We start from the raw sequence: 8,566 nt of genomic DNA, 5'->3' as shown, positions 1-8,566 counted from the left end.
TCTTAAACACTTCACTTCCTCCAATTTTTTCTCCATGCAAATTTACCTCCCAGTTGACTTCTCCCACAACCCTACTGAACCTAATAACCTTGCTCTTATTCACATTTACCCTCAACTTTCTTCCTTCACACAAATTACCAAACTCATAAGCTTCTGCAGCTTCTCATCTGAATCAGCCACCAGCGAAGAACTGACTCACTTCCCAAGCTCTCTCACTGACAACAGACTGCATACTTGGCCCTTTCTCCAAAACTCTTGCATTCATCTCCCTAACAACTCCATCCATAAACAAATTAAACAACCATGGAGACATCACGCACCCCTGCCGCAAACAGATAGTCGATGGGAACCGATCACTTTCCTCTCTTCCAACTCGTACACATGCCTTACATCCTCGATAAAAACTTTTCACTGCTTCTAGCAGTTTACCTCCCACATCATATGCTCTTAGTACCTTCCACAGAGCATCTCTATCAACTCTATCATATGCCTTCTCCACATTCATAAATGCTACATAGAAATCCCTTTGTTTTTCTGAGTATTTCTCACATACATCCTTCTAGGCAAACACCTGATCCACACTTCCCTGAGGATAAGGGAGCGGGGGGCTGGAAATCCTTCACTCCAATTTTCATTATTTCAAAAGAAGGAACAGATAAGGGGCCTAAGTGAGGAGATTTTCTCTAAGGCTTAGTCCTCTGTTCATAATGCTACCTCGCTAGTATGGGAAATGGCGAACATGCATATATATGTGAAAGGGTAAGAAAGATGTGTAGTAATAAAAAGAGTGTGGTTGAGAGAGCAGATGAGGTTGTATTGGAATGGTTTGGTCATATGGAGAGAATGAGTCAAGAAAGATTGAGAAAGAGGATATATGTCTCAAAAGTGGAGGGAACGAGGAGAAGTGGGAGACCAAAGTGGGGGTGAAAGGATGGAATGAAAAAGATTTTGAACTATCGGGTCTTGAGCATTCAGAAGGAATAGAGTGAATTGGAGTGATGTGGTATACCTTGGTCCACTTGATGTCAATGGATTGAACCAGGCATGTAAAACATCTAGCGTAACCCATGGAAAGTTTTGTGGGGCCTGGATGTGGAAAGGGAACTGAAATTTTGTTGCATTATACATGACAGCTAGAGACTGAGTGTGAACGAATGTGGCCTTTGTTGTCTTTTCCTAGCGCTACCTCGCGCGCGTGCGGGGAAAGGAGGTTGTCATTTCATGTGTGGCGGGGTGGCGACGAGAGTGAATAAAGACAGCAAGTATGAATTATGTACATGTGTATATATGTATATGTCTGTGTATGTTTATATATGTATACGTTGAAATGTAGAGTTATGTATATGTGAGTGTGTGGACGTGTATGTATATACATTGTGTATGTGGGTGGGATGGGCCATTCTTTCGTCTGTTTGCTTGCGCTACCTCGCTAACGCGGGAGACAGCGACAAAGTATAATATATATATATATATATATATATATATATATATATATATATATATATATATATATATATATATATATATATATATATATATATATATATTTTTTTTTTTTTTTCAAACTATTCGCCATTTCCCGCGTTAGCGAGGTAGCGACTAAAAGGGGAGGGAGCGGGGGGCTGGAAATCCTCCCCTCTCGTTTTTTTTTTTTTAATTTTCCAAAAGAAGGAACAGAGGGGGCCAGGTGAGGATATTCCAAAAAAGGCCCAATCCTCTGTTCTTAACGCTACCTCGCTAATGCAGGAAATGGCAAATAGTTTAAAAGAAAAAAGATATATATATATATATTTTTTTTTTTTTTTGCTTTGTCGCTGTCTCCCGCGTTTGCGAGGTAGCGCAAGGAAACAGACGAAAGAAATGGCCCATCCCACTCCAATACATATGTATATACATACGTCCACACACGCAAATATACATACCTACACAGCTTTCAATGGTTTACCCCAGACTCTTCACATGCCTTGATTCAATCCACTGACAGCACGTCAACCCCGGTATTCCACATCGATCCAATTCACTCTATTCCTTGCCCTCCTTTCACCCTCCTGCATGTTCAGGCCCCGATCACACAAAATCTTTTTCACTCCATCTTTCCACCTCCAATTTGGTCTCCCTCTTCTCCTCGTTCCCTCCACCTCCGACACATATATCCTCTTGGTCAATCTTTCCTCACTCATTCTCTCCATGTGCCCAAACCATTTCAAAACACCCTCTTCTGCTCTCTCAACCACGCTCTTTTTATTTCCACACATCTCTCTTACCCTTACGTTACTTACTCGATCAAACCACCTCACACCACACATTGTCCTCAAACATCTCATTTCCAGCACATCCATCCTCCTGCGCACAACTCTATCCATAGCCCACGCCTCGCAACCATACAACATTGTTGGAACCACTATTCCTTCAAACATACCCATTTTTGCTTTCCGAGATAATGTTCTCGACTTCCACACATTCTTCAAGGCCCCCAGGATTTTCGCCCCCTCCCCCACCCTATGATCCACTTCCGCTTCCATGGTTCCATCCGCTGCCATATCCACTCCCAGATATCTAAAACACTTCACTTCCTCCAGTTTTTCTCCATTGAAACTCACCTCCCAATTGACTTAACCCTCAACCCTACTGTACCTAATAACCTTGCTCTTATTCACATTTACTCTTAACTTTCTTCTTCCACACACTTTTCCAAACTCAGTCCCTGGGGATAGGGGTGAAAGAATACTTCCCACGTATACCCTGCGTGTCGTAGAAGGCGAATAAAAGGGGAGGGAGCGGGGGGCTGGAAATCCTCCACTCTCATTATCTTTTTTAATTTTCCAAAAGAAGGAACAGAGAAGGGGGCCAGGTTAGGATATTCACTCAAAGGCCCTGTCCCCTGTTCTTAACGCTACCTCGCTAACGCGGGAAATGGCAAACAGTTAAAAAAAAAATTAAATATATATATATATATATATATATATATATATATATATATATATATATATATATATATATATATATATATATATATATATATATATATATATATATATATATATATATATATACGTTTGTTAGAGTTGTCAGTTGGATCTTTGTTAAGCTTTTCGCATGTTTCTGCATCACTCGAATTTTCTTCAAGTTTTATTTCACACGTAAATCTATCTAGTAATACAATTCTGTTGGATTTGTCTGTGGTAATTATATGGATGTCTTATTAGATTTCCATCTTTTCAAAGATCTCACAAACATTTTGGGTATGTTTGTTTCACATTTCTCCTTAAATAATGCATATATACATCCTTTAGAAGACAAAAGATCTTCCTGGCTCACGTCATCACTCTATGGTTTTTCCAGATTCACAAAACTTTGTGCTAAGGACACTGGGTTAATAATAACATGCTTTATGGAGAGTTTCATTCCAAATCCAAGCACTAACTTCTAATTCTTTTCTGGTTCATTGGAAAACATATTCACAAATAAGCTAAAATCACTTTTCAAAGAGCTTTTCATGTTTACTAGCCAGCCTTGCTTTTACTTTGTTGATATCTACTAATGATAATGAAAATATCTGGTCACTAAGCTTACGCCATACAGGTTCACTAACCAAAGTGCTGAAGAAATGTGAAGCAGAGTTGCTGTCCTTGAAGGCAGTCTTCACATCACTAGTAATAGCCGTAATCCTAGAGGTCAGCAGCAGGTCATCTACTTGTGTGTATGTATACATCTACAAATTTCTCCAATGGAGAGGCAGGCAAGACTTTCTCCTCTCTGTAAGATCTCAGAAACTTAAGTGGTGAGTTCTTAGGAGTGTCTTCTTGATGTTGTGGTAAATATGACGAATGTAAAGGTATATATGGAAAAGTGCATGACCAGCATATATGGAGAGATCCATCTTGCAGAGAGGAGAAAGTCATACCAGTTACATAACATGAGTAAGACTGAAGTGATAGAACCAACATATATAAATGGATGGGATATGTGATATAAGTAAGATTAAAAGGATACAATCGTCATATATATAATTGATGGCTTACTTGACCTACGTAAGATTCGTGACATATAAACAACGTACACAAACTGATGGAATACAGGCAACATACATATAACAAATGAACTCAAAACATATGCAGTTTTGAAGAATGCAAATTATTTTTGTAAGTTGAACATTTGTTTGTATGTATGTTCAAGAATATTAATCCTTCACTCGTGGTTTGACTTTGGTGGAAAACCTTTTCACTATCAAAAGTTGACTTAGGTTTCAGGTGTGACAGACGTGGTTAACTGATGTCGTGAACCTGACCCAGGGTTATTTGTGTCTTCCCTGGTCCTGACCCAGGGTTATATGTGTGTGCCCTGGATTTGACCTCGGGTTATATGTGTCTTTCTTGGACCTGACACAGGGTTAAATGTGTGTGCCCTGGACCTGACCTAGGGTTAAATGTGTGTGCCCTGGACCTGACCTAGGGTTATATGTGTCTGCCGTACACCTGACCCAAGGTTATATGTGTCTGACGTACACCTGAATCAAGGTTATATGTGTCTAACGTACACCTGACCCAAGGTTATATGTGTCTGACGTACACCTGACCCAAGGTTATATGTGTCTGCCGTACACCTGACCCAGGGTTATATGTGTCTAACGTACACCTGACCCAGGGTTATATGTGTCTAACGTAGACCTGACCCAAGGTTATATGTGTCTGACGTACACCTGACCCAAGGTTATATGTGTCTAACGTACACTTGACCCAAGGTTATATGTGTCTGACGTACACGTGACCCAAGGTTATATGTTTCTGACGTACACGTGACCCAAGGTTATATGAGTCTGACGTACACGTGACCCAAGGTTATATGTGTCTGACGTACACGTGACCCAAGGTTATATGTGTCTGACGTACACGTGACCCAAGGTTATATGTGTCTGACGTACACGTGACCCAAGGTTATATGTGTCTGACGTATACGTGACCCAAGGTTATATGTGTCTGACGTACACGTGACCCAAGGTTATATGTGTCTGACGTACACCTGACCCAAGGTTATATGTGTCTGACGTACACGTGACCCAAGGTTATATGTGTCCGACGTACACTTGACCCAGGGGTGAGCGTGTAACACTTCCCACAGCACGACACATGTTGCAGCCCGTCCAGCCTGGCTGGCTCCCCGTCCCTGGCCTCACTCGTATATAGCATGAGTAACGCTCCTCGTCCGCTCAGTGTTCGGCCAGCAGCGGCTGCAGTTGAAGTATCCTCCAAACACTATCGTTGCACCACTTCATTGTGTATTGATAACAGTAAAGTTTATCATCGTTCTGTTGTGTTATACATCTATCAACAAAAGTGTAAGTATTCTTATATACTCTAGCTTCTGTGTATGATAATCTGAAGTATAATTCTTATACTGAAGAACTTTGTGACTATTGTTAATGTTTATGATTTGTTCTAACGAACGTTTAGAAATATTCATTGTAGTTGTACCAGTCACTAGCGGGAAAAATGATAAATTAACCATAGGTCACATCTTAGAACGCATAAAGGACAGGTATTCTTTTATGTAAATATATTATATACATAAGGTATGGTTAATTTCTCGCGTCTTCAGTGAAAAATAAAGCAGTAAACTATAATTGTTGAAGGAGAGTATAGTGTATGATATTAGCGTGTGGTGAGATAGTACAGTGGGAGTGAGAGAAGTTTCAGATGGACATTGTGAAGCAACAATATGTTAATAACCAGTTATGGTCGGCAGGTTGGTCAGTGAGTGTGAGCCAGATGCCGCCCTACACAACCGACCCAACACAGGTGAGATAAATAGAGTGATAACGTTGGCTGCATTACTTTATTATCAAGTCTCCATTGGCATCTTGCTCCAGCTCTTGTTGGCTTTCTCACCAATATATATATATATATATATATATATATATATATATATATATATATATATATATATATATATATATATATTTATACTTTGTCGCTGTCTCCCGCGTCTGCGAGGTAGCGCAAGGAAACAGACGAAAGAAATGGCCCAACCCCCCCATACACATGTATATACATACGTCCACACACGCAAATATACATACCTACACAGCTTTCCATGGTTTACCCCAGACGCTTCACATGCCTTGATTCAATCCACTGACAGCACGTCAACCCCGGTATACCACATCGCTCCAATTCACTCTATTCCTTGCCCTCCTTTCACCCTCCTGCATGTTCAGGCCCCGATCAAACAAAATCTTTTCCACTCCATCTTTCCACCTCCAATTTGGTCTCCCTCTTCTCCTTGCTCCCTCCACCTCCGACACATATATCCTCTTGGTCAATCTTTCCTCACTCATCCTCTCCATGTGCCCAAACCACTTCAAAACACCCTCTTCTGCTCTCTCAACCACGCTCTTTTTATTTCCACACATCTCTCTTACCCTTACGTTACTCACTCGATCAAACCACCTCACACCACACATTGTCCTCAAACATCTCATTTCCAGCACATCCATCCTCCTGCGCACAACTTTATCCATAGCCCACGCCTCGCAACCATACAACATTGTTGGAACCAATATTCATTCAAACATACCCATTTTTGCTTTCCGAGATAATGTTCTCGACTTCCACACATTCTTCAAGGCCCCCAGAATTTACGCCCCCTCCCCCACCCTATGATCCACTTCCGCTTCCATGGTTCCATCCGCTGCCAGATCCACTCCCAGATATCTAAAACACTTCACTTCCTCCAGTTTTTCTCCATTCAAACTCACCTCCCAATTGACTTGACCCTCAACCCTACTGTACCTAATAACCTTGCTCTTATTCACATTTATTCTTAACTTTCTTCTTTCACACACTTTACCAAACTCAGTCACCAGCTTCTGCAGTTTCTCACATGAATCAACCACCAGCGCTGTATCATCAGCGAACAACAACTGACTCACTTCCCAAGCTCTCTCATCCCCAACAGACTTCATACTTGCACCTCTTTCCAAAACTCTTGCATTTACCTCCCTAACAACCCCATCCATAAACAAATTAAACAACCATGGAGACATCACACACCCCTGCCGCAAACCTACATTCACTGAGAACCAATCATTTTCCTCTCTTCCTACACGTACACATGCCTTACATCCTCGATAAAAACTTTTCACTGCTTCTAACAACTTTCCTCCCACACCATATATTCTTAATACCTTCCACAGAGCATCTCTATCAACTCTATCATATCCTTCTCCAGATCCATAAATGCTACATACAAATCCATTTGCTTTTCTAAGTATTTCTCACATACATTCTTCAAAGCAAACACTTGATCCACACATTCTCTACCACTTCTGAAACCACACTGCTCTTCCCCAATCTGATGCTCTGTACATGCCTTCACCCTCTCAATCAATACCCTCCCATATATTTTACCAGGAATACTCAACAAACTTATACCTCTGTAATTTGAGCACTCACTCTTATCCCCTTTGCCTTTGTACAATGGCACTATGCGCGCATTCCGCCAATCCTCAGGCACCTCACCATGAGTCAGACATACATTAAATAACCTTACCAACCAGTCAACAATACAGTCACCACTTTTTTTAATAAATTCAACTGCAATACCATCCAAACCTGCTGCCTTGCCGGCTTTTATCTTCCGCAAAGCTTTCACTACCTCTTCTCTGTTTACCAAATCATTTTCCCTAACCCTCTCACTTTGCACACCACCTCGACCAAAACACCCTATATCTGCCACTCTGTCATGAAACACATTCAACAAACCTTCAAAATACTCACTCCATCTCCTTCTCACATCACCACTACTTGTTATCACCTCCCCATTTGCGCCCTTCACTGAAGTTCCCATTTGCTCCCTTGTCTTACGCACTTTATTTACCTCCTTCCAGAACATCTTTTTATTCTCCCTAAAATTTAATGATACTCTCTCACCCCAACTCTCATTTGCATTTTTTTTTTCACCTCTTGCACCTTTCTCTTGACCTCCTGTCTCTTTCTTTTATACATCTCCCACTCAATTGCATTTTTTCCCTGCAAAAATCGTCCAAATGCCTCTCTCTTCTCTTTCACTAATACTCTTACTTCTTCTTCCCACCACTCACTACCCTTTCTAATCAACCCACCTCCCACTCTTCTCATGCCACAAGCATCTATATATATATATATATATATATATATATTAGTTTTTATTTTTGCTTGGATCGACTTTGTAATTGTTTCCCAACTTACAATTCCTACCATTTTCTGTGAACTGTTTTTGTCGTGTGGGAAGGCGGACTTAAGGCATAACCTTATTACCCTGTGAAGGAGTCTTGTAACTTAATGTTGAGGATGTAATGATGTCTATTATTGAAAGTAATAAGTTTATTTACGTTTGACCGTTATTACAGATCAGATTGTATAATGGTGTACGTAAGTTAGTGAGTCAATATACATAATATACTCATGAATGATGTTTTTTACTTCAGAATCATGATGGTGAGGGAGTTCAGGACATCAGCAAGGTTACCAGCCAGATGGTGCGAGATCTGTACAGTGACAATGTTGAGGACCAGCTGGAGGGCCCCTCG

General features: G+C 40.8%; 1 long non-coding RNA gene across 1 annotated transcript; it reads left to right on the top strand.

Annotated features, from left to right (window-relative positions):
- Positions 1-5,208: 5,208 nt before the first annotated feature.
- On the top strand, positions 5,209-8,563 carry LOC139763726 (uncharacterized). The gene is made up of 3 exons (XR_011716221.1): positions 5,209-5,335; positions 5,743-5,795; positions 8,465-8,563. It is a non-coding gene; the product is annotated as an uncharacterized lncRNA (long non-coding RNA).
- Positions 8,564-8,566: the final 3 nt, after the last annotated feature.

The sequence above is a fragment of the Panulirus ornatus genome, chromosome 47 (assembly GCF_036320965.1).
Source record: "Panulirus ornatus isolate Po-2019 chromosome 47, ASM3632096v1, whole genome shotgun sequence".
NCBI classification, from domain to species: Eukaryota; Metazoa; Arthropoda; class Malacostraca; order Decapoda; family Palinuridae; genus Panulirus; species Panulirus ornatus.
This window is presented reverse-complemented; position numbering and strand designations above follow the sequence as displayed.